The 15841-nt window shown below is 41.4% G+C and overlaps 1 pseudogene; it reads right to left on the bottom strand.

Moving 5' to 3' along the window:
• Positions 1-3224: 3224 nt before the first annotated feature.
• On the bottom strand, positions 3225-15363 carry LOC111885642 (amidase 1-like; annotated as a pseudogene).
• Between the last annotated feature and the right edge of the window lie 478 nt (positions 15364-15841).

Genomic DNA, 15841 nt, shown 5'->3' with positions numbered 1-15841 from the left:
TAGTGAGCTACCCCCAAAATACCAATACCCCACTAATAATACCATATCAGTAATAATCAATCAATCAACATGCATACTGGGCCATCGGCTAGACTAGACCACCCTACCGGGCCTACAGTCTGTCTGAATCTATCCCGAGCCTTCGGCACGATTGGTCCGCCACGTGGGCCTACAGTCTCCCTGGATCGCTCATAGGGTATATTGGGCTTCAGCACAAAGCAGGACCGCCTCAACCTAACCACAAGCAAATAACCATGTGCGCATACTATCATATACAAGCATATACAAACATCAAACATATCTGTCACAGTGATCATCAATCATACAATTCTCTTGTAACTAGAGTACCGACCTAGCAGGTCACTAACATACCAATCCCTATGGATCATAAGAGCATAACATACTTTCTACCCCGATTCCAATCTAACAGATCATTACCACATGTAGCATACCATAACAATAACAACTAAAGGGCCGGCCTTGGTGCCGTAGACCCTATCGATATAGTGAGGATAACTCACCTCACAGATGTTGACACGACAGGTAAACTCCAACTCTCGGATCACCTGACACAGGCTCCACCACCTATTATCATAGTATAACATACTCATAAGTCCTTAACCTTATAAGGTACTCCATAACCCACTAGTCAATCCCTGGTCAAAGTCAAAGTCCTCAGTCGAGGTCAACAGTCCATGTTGACCTTAACTCAACAAGTACCCTTGGCTACTCGCCGAGTTTCCTGAAGTACATTCCAACTCGCCGAGTCATCGGAGTGACTCATCGAGTTCCTTTGATTCTCAATCAAACTTAAGGTCACCCGTCGAGTTCCCTCCTTGCAACTCGATGGATACACACTCATACATATCCCAGAGAAAACTCATTCGACTCGTCGAGTTGTTTTTCAACTTGTCGAGTCTTATGACGAACTTCATCGGACTCGCCGAGTTGTTCATCCAACTCGTCGAGTTCACGACCATCTTCATGTGACTCGCTGAGTTACTTTGCGACTCGTTGAGTCCATTCAGTCCTTTTTCTCCATAAAAACATATTTTGAGCCATGCAACGGCTCCAACTCATAGATCCAAGCTTCTAGGGCATGCTTATCATGTAAAGTTGCAAACTTTACGTGCATGCATGACTTTAAAGGCTCTAAATGTCTATTCTATGTTCTTAATGGAACTTCATGCTCAAGAGGGACCTTAATCACAACCAAGACTGTGAGTTTATGCTTCTAGAATCCAAGGAGGGTCCAGATCTGAAGTTACAACTTCAGATCTAGCCCATAGCTCATCATACCAACATGAAAATCCATAAAAAGCCCTAGAAACTCAACAAAAGGGAAAAAGGGAAATAAGAATGGCTGTTTGATACCTCCAAAGGATGCTAGCTGAGGTAAATCCTGCTTCCCACTCCTTCCTTGCTTCAATTTCCTTTGCACTCTTAGCTTTCTTCCTCCAAGATCCTCTTTTCCAAGCTTCAAACACCACACCAACGCACACACACACGAATTAGGGTTTTAAGGGGCTCTCAAAGACTGTAAAGAGGCCAAAGGAGGCTAAGGCTCCTTTAAATAGAGGTGCAAACCCCGAGATTTAGGGTTTCCACTGCCAGCTCCTACTCGCCGAGTCCCAGCATAGACTCATCGAGTAGGTTACTTAAAACGCGATCTCATCCAGCTGCTACTCGACGAGTAGGTCAATTAACTCGTCGAGTAGAGCTTAACCCAATAATTCTTGTTTAAGCAATACTTGAGAATCGGGGCGTTACAACTCTCCCCCACTTGAACTACACTTCGCCCTCGAAGTCCGCTGGAATATACAATGTCAGGTAATGCTCGCGCATCTCCGCCTCCGGCTCCGATGTCCACTCAGATCCCTTCAAATGTTCCCACTGTACCCTTACTAAAGGTATTTCCTTGTTCTGCAGAATCTTCTTCTTCCATTCCAAAATAGCCACAGGCCTTTATCGATTATTATTAAAGGTGTAGCGGATGACCGCGGGAAGGCGAAGACGTGATCGTACAACTCCTCGATTTATGATTTCGATTTCTGAGAACTCTGATGCTTAAACTATTTATAAAACACTTTGTAATAATTAATGATATTTTGGATATTTAAAAAGTTTTAAATTGGCTCGATTTTTAGGGATGTTACAAGCACTACTAGAAAAACAGCCTTTTACGACGTGCAATGTGTGCCCTAAAAATAATGTCAGATCTTTAGAAATTTTAAGAATTTAGGATGCGTAATTTTTGCATGCCCTAAAATTTGTGTCACAAGAAAAAAAACACGGAGGGCGCTTATCAAAAAAGCGCGACCTATAAGCATGTCGTTTTATTTTAGGAAACGCGCATTCTCTGTTAATAAGAAGGGGGGGGGGGAACGAAATTCCGAAAGTTAAAAACCCAGCCATGTGTTCTTCTCTCCCTTGTTTTCACCAGTCGAAAATCCCTTCTCCTTACAAGTCGTACGTCTGATTGACACAGAAGCAGGTTCGATTCTTATCTTATATGTTATCTAGAGTTTGAATTTCGATATTAAAATAGAATGCAGGGGTTAGTTTAAAACATAGAAGAGAGTTCTCTGCAATATCGATTGGCGACCTCGCCTCACCTCACCTCGCCGGCAACCTCCGACTCATCTTTCCTGGTCGGCGACATTAGGCTTACCTGACCTTGCCAGTGACAGCAACGACTACTCAAGTCTACAAGTCGTAGGTCTGATTAAGGTATGTTTTTGTTCTCCTCTCTTCCCAATGTTGTCATTCTTCTATCATCTTCCCTATTTGTTAGATTTCTTTACAAAGAGACTCTTGTCCTCTCTTTATCGATTTCACAGATCTTGCTTAATTAATTTGATGTTTGTCGACCTGGCCTCTTGCTTCTCCTAAATTCTCTAAGTCTTAGCTAGGGTTTTTTTTTGAGACCTTGATCAGTGCCATATATTCCCTCGCCAATGATTTCAAAGAGTATTTGGGACTCAAATTTCGTATTTTATCAGCATATTTTGACATTAATATTAAAAACCGGATATCATTTTTTGGAAATGGAAGCATCATAATAATTTTGTAATAGAGTAGGTCCACTGTATACGTTGAGGCTTTTGATTTAGAGAGATACTTGTACTTGACTCTTACTTGCTGCTTTCATATACATATCACTGTGTATCAATACACATATTCATACGTACAAAGCAATTTAAATTACGTTGAGGATTCTAAATCTAGTAATTCACTTTTTCAACAGTGGAAACTTGTTCTTGCAAAATTTCATAAAGGGTTTCAACTAGATTTAGTAGGAGCCTATCTAAACCATGCTTTGCCAACATAGAAACCGACACAGGAAGATCCTCATATTTCCCTACTGGAATTGTCACCTATAAAGCAAACCGCGTTTTAAATCTTTTAATAAATAATTTAAAAAAAAAACATAATGGTTTTACATGCTGACCTGGCAGAATCCAGATACTCCAGCTAGCCCTGTCAAAAATACCCGATACCCGAATTACCCGCCCGATCTTTTCGGGTATCGGTTAAATCGGGTCGGGTAATCGGGTATCGGGTAAATTTTTTCCGGGTAATCGGGTTACCCGATTTTTTTCGAGTCGGGTAAAGGGTACATTTTTGGGTTTCGGGTATACCCGAATTACCCAAATTATTTTAAAAATTCTTTTTTTTGTAGATCTTGTACTATATAGCAAGTATATGATTACGCTTAAACTAACTATCATTATTGTAAAACATAAATATATTTATTATGACACTACGACACTAACAATATTAAAAACTATTTTTATATATCATCACGTTCATTAAAACTTAACTGTTTTCTAAATTATAGTTTTTATTGCAACTAACAAACTCATTATCTTGACGAAACTTCAGAACATTGCAAAACTTATAGCTACATTTATCTTAAACATTTTAAACTTTTAAATTAAGATCTTTAGGCATTTGTTTTTTTTAACATCTTATTAGATTAGATTAAGTTGTTAAATTATTACTTGATATCTCATGTACTATTAACTAAAAAATCTCAATGTTCAAAGCTTGAGTAACTTCGTTTATGTCTCGTTTGTTTATATAAACAAGACTAATAAAGCACGACGTATTTATTTTATTAAATTTATTTTCAGGTGAAATTCAAAAAAAAATTATATATTTCGGGTAATACCCGAATTACCCAAACCCGACCCGATACCCGAATTACCCAAACAAGAATTACCCGAATTTAGTTTGGGTAGGGTAACGGGTAATTTTTCTAACATGAAAAACCCGAATTACCCGACCCGAATTACCTGAAACCCGAAAAAATTACCCGTTCAACACCCCTAACTCCAGCTTTAGAAAGCAAGTAGAATGCCCTGGCGCGAAAAGCCTCCAAAGAAGTCGTCTTTGTTTGCAATTTAGGTGGAGGTCCAGGAACAGTAGGGAAAACAGTTACCTCATTTTCCTATAACACAAAAAAACTTTTACTTTTTTTACCCACAATAAACTAAATGTATTTCAAGAGGGAGAGGAGTGATACCCCTAAGAGAGAAGAGAGAGCTTCTTTTACTTGAGTCTTAATGGAGTCAAAAGGATCCATGTCTTGTTCTGACGTTTTAAGGACATCAAATACCCTTTCTGATATACGTGCACCCAATTTAGGTTTCACTGGGGTTACCCACTCACCATGGTTCTTCTTGAATGAAATCTACACATCATGAACAACAATATCACAATGTTAATTTTCTATTATCAGATAAAAATACAGTCCATTCCCCAAATTGGAACACTAAACAATATGGCATATTCTATAAAAAATTAAAAGCCACACCTTTGAAGCAATGCCATGGAAGTAGAAAGAGCCACGAAAGATTTGATGCTGAATTTTTTGTTCTCTGTATTATCATTTTGCATGATGTGCTTCACACTTGGAAGTTTGCTTTGTATAATGTCTCCAAGGTTAATATACTGTAAAATATGTGTAACACACATTTATTTATTACGTTAAATAAATTAATTAATGAGCGAATGGTAGCCTAAAATAAATAAATAAATATGCAGCGGGTGGTTACAAGGTGTAAATTGGCATAATTTAGTAATTGGTGGTTAAAAGTGTGAGAGTCGGACTCAATTTGTAAATATTTATGAAGAAAAGGGCTTCGTGGTAATTATTTGGATTTAGTTTGAAAGGAAAAGAGGTGGAAGGGCTGAATATGTCATAATTAAGATATTGGCGACTAAAGGGGTAACATAGGGAGCTGAATTGTAAAGATTTTAGAAGCTGGGGGTTGTTTGGTAAAATATGGGACTTAATCTGAAAGGGATTTTTGAGGTCAGGGTTTAAATGATAATTATGGGGGTTTATTTTGAAATTTTATGAGGGAGGGGCGGATACTGCCATTATGGATGGATGTTTCAAGGGTGCCAGGTATTTAATCTAACCCTTAACCCTAACCCTAGGCGATGGAACAACCGCTACCTTCCCTCTTTCTTCATATCCGGTAGCTGCCGCTACCTTTGGAACACCTCCAACCATCGATGCTTAGCTGTGGAACTTCGCCATCACAGCTCCACCAACGGAAACGTCGTTTCGACCGGTTTGGCTGCCAAGACCGACAACTGAGTGCGTATTGTTGCTGTGAGAGCCAGGAGCGACCGGAAAACCGTTGGTAAGCCCATCTGCCACCTTCCCCTCTCATATCCTTCGCTATTTCCGGTGAGCCGGCGTTATATATATATATATATATATATATATATATATATATATATATATATATATATATATATATATATAACGATTGCAGTCGTCGACAGCCTTGTGGTCGCCGTTTTGAGTCGCCGCCGCTGTCTGTCGCCACCTCAGTGGCATTTTGGCGATGTTTTGGCACCTTGTAGGTGGCTGATGGTGCGTGTGTTCACCTTTATGGGTTGATTTCGGAGCTAACAGTGGAATGTGTGTGTTATTTTGGGCAGGGAAACATGGTAAACCGCCGCCACCACCACGTGAGGTGGTGGCTGTCATCACAACCGCCGATGCTGCCGCCTCGAGATGTCCGATGGGGTGTTTTTCATGTCCAACATGTTGTGTGTGTTGGTTATTGCTTTAGTAGAGTGGGTGTCGTATAGGGTGTGTTTGATGGCCAGAAAATGGAAAAGATACCCACCATGGTCGCCAGACACTCGCCACCGCCGGCTGCCACTAGGTTGCTATGTATATGTGGTTGTATTTGTGTGTGTGTGTGTGTGATTATTTGGGGCTTTAGCATTGTAAAATGTAACAAAAAGAAGAGTAACGGAAAGAAAATGGGAAACCACCACCTTAGGGTGGTGGCTGCCGCCTCCTGCCTCCACCGGCCGCCGTGTCTGGTGGCGGTGCGCTTTGCCTCTTGTGATAGGTTCTTTTGGGGTGCTAGAAACCCTAATGGGCTCAAAGGAGCTCTAATGGGCCAAATGAAGCTTAATGGACTCTAATGGACCCAATAAAACCTATATGGGCTAAATAAGATTTTAGTGGGCTTATTAGGCCCAATAAAGCCCTAATTGTCATAAAAGGCCAACAAATTGATAAATGGGCTAATATTTGGATTGGAACACCCTAATGCCAATGAAAACCTAACTTTAAGAATTCATCGGGTCACACACACGAGAATTATTTAATAACTTGAGATATTAAATAATAATCATTGGCAAAGAGTAATCTAAGCAATATTTGACTTAATGGATTAAGTCCTTAATGGGTTAAGTAAGAAACTTAACCCTAATCATCATTTTATGTGAAACCCTAATTTTACTTGGGTTTATTGTTCGGCCTTTCTATTGGGCCTTGATGATTGGGTTATTAAATGGGCTATCCACGATCAAGCAAATGGTCTAGAGTAATTTAATGGGCCTAGGGTAAGGCCCATGTAAGGGGCTTGGCCTAATTTGGAAAATTCGGCCATAGATGGGCCATAGTTTTGGCCTTAATGATTATATGATGTTGGGCCTTAGAATGAGACCATGTATAGGCCTAGGCCCAATTTGGAAAATTGGGCTATGTGTTGGGCTTTGATTCATAATTGACTTTGAGCCTATGGATTGGGCCGTGGGCTTGAATAAGCCAAGCTAGGGGTAATGTAGTAATTACCCAAAGAATGTACTTATGGTTATGTATTGGGACCCAATTAGTAATTGGGTGTTATTTTGGTGTTGGCAGTTCGAGAATCTGTCAGCCAGCAGCTGGGGTCGAGTCTGCGGGACTTCAGCAAGTGTGGGATTGTGTCTTCGTGACTTCAGCAGTGTAAGGTGAGTTACCTTCCAGTAGCGGTGGGTCTACGGCGACAATGCTGGCCCACCAGTAGGAGTTGTGTGCTAGATGATTGTCTTTGTGATATCATCTAGGTTTGCTACTACCTAATATGTTATATGCTGGCATGATATGTTATATGTGATAGTAGTAGAGTTCGGTTGTTAGGAGCGAAGGGTAGGTCTGACACCCCAGATATGTCTGACAGTATGTGACGATATGTTTATATGCTGGCACAATATGTTATATGTGATAGTGGTAGTAGGAGGGGAATAGTCCCCAAGTTCGGTTGTTAGGACCGAAGGGTAGTTCGGACACCCCATATATGTTTGATAGTATGTTTATGTTATGATATGTGTGATAGTAGCAGTAGGGGTGGAATAGTCCCCGAGGGTCGGTTGTTAGGACCGAAGGGTAGGTCAGCACCCCAGAATGGCTTGACATGGGTAGGTTAGCACCCCAGAATGGCTTGACACGCGTAGGACGACACCCCAGAATGGCCGCATGGGTAGGTCGGCACCCCAGAATGGCCGTACGGGTAAGTCGGCACCCCATAATGACCGTATCGGGTAGGTCGGGCACCCCAGAATTGCCCGACAGTATATATGGTATGCGCTTGTATGGTATGTGGTATGATGGGGGAACTCACTAAGCTTCGTGCTTACAGTTTTCAGTTTTGGTTTCTGATACTTTGTGTTTAAAGGAAAGGAGTTGGCTTGATCGCAGCGCATCACACTATGGTTTTCCGCACATAAGATCTTTGGGATTACACTCTGATATTGTTTTATGATAACATCTTTGATTATTTCTACTTTGGTTTTGACATGACATGATATTACAGATGTTTTATTACACTGTTGGTTTTATAATGACGTATTTAAAAAATGAAATTGTTGGCCTGTATTTTTGGGATGTTACTAGTTGGTATCAGAGCCTTGGTTTGAGGGATTCGGACATACTCTCGGGTATGTCTGAACTCAAACTAAGGGCTTGGTATGAAAATTTTCAAAAGTAAAACCATTTTATAAAAAGGAGTTTGAAAAGAATCTGAAAAGAGAAAGGAACTTTGAGAAGAACATTGTGTGTGATGCGTGCAATCAGCCGAGCTCAAGTAAGTTTTCCCCAAGATACCCATACATGTTATGTTATGGTATGATATGATATGATTATGAGTATTGCATGCTAGATTAGGGCTAAGGATCTAGGAGGATGCCTTATATGCCTATTGTATGTGCTTGTAGACTTGCATGCTAGTATTGATTAGCCAGTGATAGGATAGCCTGTTTAGGTTATGCTTGATTGTATGAGCACTTGAATTGCATGTATAGATTCCTGATTAGAGGATAGAATGATCAGATTGGAATATGATGGTTAGGTTTTCCATTGTCTGAATGTTGCTTGCGCTGTGCTTTGTGGGACACTTAGTAATGTGAGCTAACTATTAAATGAATATGCTAGGTCACATGGGACACAGGCCGGATAATCTCAAAGTGAGAGACTTGACCCTATTGCGCAGCTCTTGTCTGAGTCCAACCGTTCTAGGGATGGGTCTCTTACTCGAAGGATTATCTGATCTCTGTTGCATGTGGCTATATTCATGAGGTAGCTAGTTAACATTATTGGGAATCTTTCAGTAGCTGAGGACTGGGTGAGTTCGGGAACCTAGGGAAGCCTAGGATATAATTCATTGAGTTAATAGTGAGGCTTAGTTATACTTCGGTGTACCAGTTGAGGAAGTGACTTGTAGGATCCGAGAGGATTGTTGAGGAAAGTATGGATAGGTGTTGAAGGTAGTATTGGGCCCATACTATTGAAAGCACAGGATCCATACTCGACTCGGTGAGAGTCTTGGAGAATCTAAGAAGCTTCAGGGAAGAGTTTGTGACCCAGTTTGGGAACAGAGGATGTTCCAGTTGTTGCAGCTTAGCCATTGGCAAGTGAGGTAGTGAGTGTGACAGGGTGTCAGACCCTGAAGGATATGATTTCCAAGAGTTGCAGATGCGGGATCGATTTGGAGCGCTTTGAGAAGAGAGGTTTGAGAAGAGGGTCCCGAGAAGAGACCCATGACTTATGATCATCGGGTGAAAGGCCACAGGGCCTGAGTCAGTGCAGCGCATACGAGAAAGTACACGAGGGAGTTTGTCACTCCAAGGGTTCAGGCTGATACAGGGTAGCAAGATTGGTCATGTCAGCAGAAGGGGATCAGTATTCCTCCCAATGTTGCGGGTATGTCATCTTATTAGATGGATATTGGGAATACGTATCGCTTTGGGATTGCGAGTGAGTTTGGATAAGTCGGATCTCAGGTCAGTTTCTGGTAGTGTTTGGGTTATCAAGGATCATATATTCCATCCTGCATGCCGAAAGGTCCTTGATGAACCCACAGAGGGATGCATCTTGCGGAATGTGTTTCACGTGTACAGTTATTATTCCAGATCTTTGTCAGGATATGTGCAAAAGAATTAGTCAGATGATACTCGGTCAGGAGTAGGGCTATAGTTATCCAGTGAAGTCAGCGTTCAGGGGTTCTATCATTGTTCAGGCGTGGTCGGTAATTGTTTATGGATGAACTTTGGGGTTCAAGGCACTACCGTTGCTAGGACAAAACTGGTGACGGGAAGAGGGTAGTGTCAGTCGCGAGTGTTAGATGCATAAGTGGTTGGTCATTGGATGTTCAAGAGAATTGTGTTTTCGCATGGGTTGTGTTCGGTTGGAGTTTAGTGGTACTGCAAAACTAGGAGTGGGGACGAGGATTCGTTAGCTAGAGTGAAGATTAAGGTCTTCAATTGACAGCATGTTAGATGGAATGAGGTGTCAGACTGGATCAGATTTCAAGAGTACTCATCGAGACTTCCGAGGATGGGAGATCTCAAGGTTTAATCGGCGATTAAACGCTAGCATTGGCAGGCACAGGTTGTCATCAGTGGGATATTAGAAAGCGAGAAGGATTGGAAATCCTTCAATTCTTATGTAATGTGAAGACTTAGTCGAATCTAAGTGGGGGAGAGACTTTTTATAAAGTTCTCCAACTGTGAGTTCTGGTTGTGCAAGGTGCAATCTCTTGGCCACCTTGTCAACCTGAAGGGTATTCTAGTTGATTCGGCCAAGATAGAGGCTGTGATGCAGTGGGAGACTCCGAGGTCTCTATTTGAGATTCGGAATTCCCTGGGTGTAGCGGGTTATTACCGAAGATTTATACGGGACTTTTCCAAGATTTAGGTTCCTTTGACTCGACTGACCAGGAAGTCGATGGCCCTCCATTGGTGGCCCGAGCACCAGGCAACCTTCGAGGCTCTCAGACAGCGGTTGTGCGAGGCGCCGATTCTCACCCTGCCAGAGGGTGTAGATGATTTCGTGGTTTACCATGTCGCTTTAATCACGGGCATGGGTGCGGTATTGATACAATGGGGTCACATGATAGCAGGTTTCGGGAACCAGGTTAGAGTTCCGGTTAGGACTCAAGTTCAGTTCAGGGTTAGGTCGAATGCGTGTTCGACCCGAGAAGGAAAGTGTTGTAAGACTACAGGGATAGCCGTAGAATTCACTAGCGGTCAGATAGTATGGAAAGTGTTGTAAGAATATGAGGATAGCCCTAGCATTCATTAGCGGTCAGATAGCATGGAAAGTGTTGTAAGTCTGTGGGTGTAGCCGTAGCATTCACTAGCAGCAGATAGTGTGAGGGGTGTTGTAAGTCTGCGGATGTAGCCGTAGCATTCACTAGGTTGGTAGATAGTGTTAGGGTGTTGTAAGTCTGCGGGTGTAGTCGTAGCGTTCACCAGGCAGTCAGATAGTGTTAGAGTGTTGTAAGTCTACGAGTGTAGTCGTAGCATTCACTAACAGCCAGATAGTATTAGAGTGTTGTAAGTCTGCGGGTGTAGCCGTAGCATTCACTAGCAGCTAGATAGTGATAGAGTGTTGTAAGTCTGCGGGTGTAGCCGTAGCTTTCACTAGGATGATAGATGGCATGAGCGTGTTGTTAAAATGCGGAATGAATAGTAGTACCCACCAGTTTGGGTGCAGCAATGAAGATATGGAAATCCAGATATTGGATTTCGGTATTACCCAGATGGATTAGACATGGCTGAGCCAGTGATAAGACTGTAGAAACGCCGATACAGTTATAAGATCAGGGAAGTAATGGACTGCTTAAGGGCGTTTGTGATGTAAGGCTACCATTGGTTAGGTAGCAATCACTTTTAGTCTTGGATTTGAGTATATAAAGATTTGACGCATGGACCTGACCAGTTGGATCGGAAGGTTATTAGAGCCATAGTGGCATGATAACTAGTGGCAACTAGTTCCAAAGAAGGATTTTGTTCAGAAGTCGTGTAAGGAGACTAAGTGGGAGTCCTTTGGCTCCGCAGCCGGGCAGGAACCCGATATTTCAGATAATTAGTGAACGAATGGGGACCAGGGAGATCTCATTAGATTTTGGAAAGCAGCCGTGTGGCAACATACTGCTTCAGGCAGTTCAGTGTTCGGGCAGTTTCAGAGTCTGGGCAGTATTAGTACTTGTGTCTTAGGTTGTTAGTACACACGGAATAGTTGGTTTATTGCAGAGTGACAAGTCACTCACAGCAGGAGTATCTGGGCCTTGGCCAGGTACAAGTGATCTGTATGGATAATTAGGTCGGTGATCCCATTTTATAATGGGAACCTCGAGTTATCGGAAATTGAGTAGCCAGTTGAAGGATAAAGTGGATTGGGTCCAACGATAATGGTTCAGTATGAGTGGTCTGCCAGGGATTCAGACCATCTCGAGACAACAGATTCAGATCGAGTAAATGTTACCTTGTTGCGAGAAATTCGTTCATCTATGGATTGTAGGGCCTTACGAGGATTGGTTATGGCTACCCTGGGAAGGCTAGGGTGTGGCCATGATGGTGACCATGTTACCAGAGTGGTTGGGTGAGTAAGGAAGGATAATGAATGATTTCGAGGACGAAATCTAATTTAAGTGGGGGAGAGTTGTAACACCCATTTATTTATTATGTTAAATAAATAAATTAATGAGCAAATGGTAGCCTAAAATAAATAATTATATATGCAGGGGGTGGTTTCAAGGAGTAAATTGGCATAATTAAGTAATTGGTGGTTAAAAGTGTGAGAGTCGGACTCAGTTTGTTAATATTTATGAAGACAAGGGCTCCGTGGTAATTATATGGATTTAGTTTGAAAGGAAAAGAGGTGGAACGTTTGAATATGTCATAATTAAGATATTGGGGACTAAAGGGGTAACATAGGGAGCTGAATTGTAAAGATTTTAGAAGATGGGGGTTTTTGGTAAAATAGGGGACTTAATCTGAAAGGGATTTTCGAGGTCAGGGTTTAAAAGGTAATTAATGGGGTTTATTTTGAAATCATTTCATGAGGGAGGGGCCGATACTGCCATTATGGATGGATGTTTCAAGTGTGCCGGGTATTTAATCTAACCCTTAACCCTAACCCTAGGCGATGGAACAGCCGCTACCTTCCCTCTTTCTTCATGACCGGTTTGGCCGCCAAGGCCGACAACTGAGTGCGTATTGTTGCTGTGAGAGCCGGGAGCGACCGGAAAACTGTTGGTAGGCCCATCTGCCACCTTACCCTCTCCTATCCTTCGCTATTTCTAGTGCGCTGGAGTTATATATATATATATATATATATATATATATATATATATATATATATATATATATACATATATATATATATATATATATATATATATATCGATTGCTGTCGTCGGCAGCCTTGTGGTCGCCGTTTTGAGTTGCCACCGCCGTCTGTCGCCACCTTGTAGGTGGCTGATGGTGCGTGTGTTCGCCTTTATGGGTTGATTTTGGAGCTAACAGTGGAATGTGTGTGTTATTTTGGGCAGGGAAACAAGGTAAACCACCGCCACCACCACGTGAGGTGCTGGCTGTCATCACAACCGCCGATGTTGCCGCCTCGAGATGTCCGATGGGATGTTTTTCATGTCCAACATGTTGTGTGCGTTGGTTATTGCTTCAGTAGAGTGGGTGTCGTGTAGGGTGTGTTTGAAGGCCGAAAAATGGAAAAGATACCCACCATGGCCGCCAGCCATGGTGGCTACCGCCATTCGCCACCACTGGTCGCCACTAGGTTGCTATGTGTACGTGGTTTTATTTGTGTGTGTGTGATTATTTGGGGTTTTATCATTGTAAAATGTAACAAAAAGAAGAGTAATGAAAAGAAAATGGAAAAGCACCACCTTAGGGTGGTGGTTGCCGCCTCCTGCCGCTACCGAATGCCGTGTCGGGTGGCGGTGCGCTTTGCCTCTTGTGTAGATTCGTTTGGAGTGCTAGAAACCCTAATGGACTCAAAGGAGCTCTAGTGGGCCCAATGAAGCTTAATGGACTCTAACGGACCCAATAAAACCCATATGGGCTTAATAAGATTTTAGTGGGCTTATTAGGCCCAATAAATCCCTAATTGTCATAAAAGGCCAACAAATTGATAAATGGGCTAATATTTAGATTGGAACATCCTAATGTCAATGAAAACCTAACTTTAAGAATTAATCGGGTCACACACACGAGAATTATTTAATAAATTGAGATATTAAATAATACTCATTGGCAATGAATAATCTAAGCAATATTAGACTTAATGGATTAATTCCTTAATGGGTTAAGTAGGAAATTTAACCCTAATCATCATTTTATGTGAAACCCTTATTTCACTTGGGTTTATTGTTGGGCCTTTCTATTGGGCCTTGATGATTGGGTTATTAAATGGGCTATCCAAGATCAAGCAAATGGTCTAGAGTAATTTAATGGGCCTAGGGTAAGGCCCATGTATGGGGATTGGGCCCAATTTGGAAAATTGGGCCATAGATGGGCCATAGTTTGGGCCTAAATGATTATATGATGTTGGGCTTAGAATGAGACCATGTATAGGCCTTGGCCCAATTTGGAAAATTGGGCCATGTGTTGGGCTTTGATTTATAATTAACTTTGGGCCTATGGATTGGGCCTTAGGCTTGAATAAGCCAAGCTAGGGGTAATGTAGTAATTACCCAAAGAATGTACTTATGTTTATGTATTGGGACCCAATTATTAATTGGGTGTTATTTTGGTGTTGACAGTTTAGGAATCTATCAGCCAGCAGCTGGGGTCGAGTCTGCGGGACTTCAGCAAGTGTGGGATTGTGTCTTCGGGACTTCAACAGTGTAAGGTAAGTTACCTTCCAGTAGCGGTGGGTCTACGGCCATAATGCTGGACCACCAGTAGGAGTTGTGTGCTAGATGATTGTCTTTGTGATATCATTTAGGTTTGCTACTACCTGATATGTTATATGTTGGCATGATATGTTATATGTGATAGTAGTAGAGTTCGGTTGTTAGGACCGAAGGGTAGGTCAGACACTCCAGATATGTCTGACAGTGTGTGAAGATATGTTTATATGTTGGCACGATATGTTATATGTGATAGTGGTAGTAGGAGGGGAATAGTCCCCAAGTTCGGTTGTTAGGACCGAAGGGTAGTTCGGACACCCCAGATATGTCTAATAGTATGTTTATGTTATGATATGTGTGATAGTAGTAGTAGGGGTGGAATAGTCCCCGAGGGTCGGTTGTTAGGACCGACGGGTAGGTCAGCTTACGGTTTTTAGTTTTGGTTTCAGGTACTTCGTGTTTAAAGGAAAGGAGTCGGCTTGATCGCAGCACGTCACACTATGGTTTTCCGCACATGAGATCTTTAGGATTACACTCTGATATTGTTTTATGATAACAACTTTGATTATTTCTACTTTGGTTTTGACATGACATGATATTCCAGATGTTTTATTACACTGTTGGTTTTATAATGACGTATTTAAAAAATGAAATTTTTGGCCTGTATTTTTGGGATGTTACAATATCACCTCCGAATAACTTTGAAAATCAAATGATTACCTCTGAATAAGTTCTCGATTGATGTAGCAACAAGTTTGGTCACTCAGGTGGTTGGAATACTAAGAAGCTTGAAACAATCTTCATCAATTAAAACTTTATTAGGCTGCACAAGTTTTTCAATAGGTAAATACAAAGAATAGGTGGTAACTTCACACTTTTTTATTTGTGGTTTATTTGATCTTCTAGGCATGACTTGTATTGGTTTATTTTTTCTTCTTTATATCTCTATCTGTCAGTCTCATGCCCACTCATATAGGGAAATGAAAAAAAATTATGGTTTCTATATTGTGCTGGTAAGAGCCTGTGCTTCTTAAAACCACCTAGATAATATTATTCATTTTCTGGATTAATATCTCATTGTGGCAACTTTGATTTTTTAGTTGTTATTTTTTCTCGGTTTGATGGTTGGAGTGGCATGGATAATGAGAAAGCCAAGAATGATATATTGAGATGTCAGGTATATGTTCAGCTTCTCAAAGTTCCAAATCTTTTTTGCAATTTCATTTTTTTTTTTATATTTAACAAATCACATAACATGTAAAGAAATATAGACAATGTGTTATGTTGTCTCACTCTCAGGTTATGATTGTTGATCTTTTTGACAGATGATTACTAGTACATGTTAAGTGAAGAGAAAACTTTACCTAAAAGGAATCCAATCTTTCTTA

Source organism: Lactuca sativa, chromosome 4, assembly GCF_002870075.4.
Source record: "Lactuca sativa cultivar Salinas chromosome 4, Lsat_Salinas_v11, whole genome shotgun sequence".
NCBI classification, from domain to species: Eukaryota; Viridiplantae; Streptophyta; class Magnoliopsida; order Asterales; family Asteraceae; genus Lactuca; species Lactuca sativa.
The sequence above is the reverse complement of the archived record's forward strand: the minus strand, read 5'-3'. Positions and strand labels throughout refer to the sequence as shown.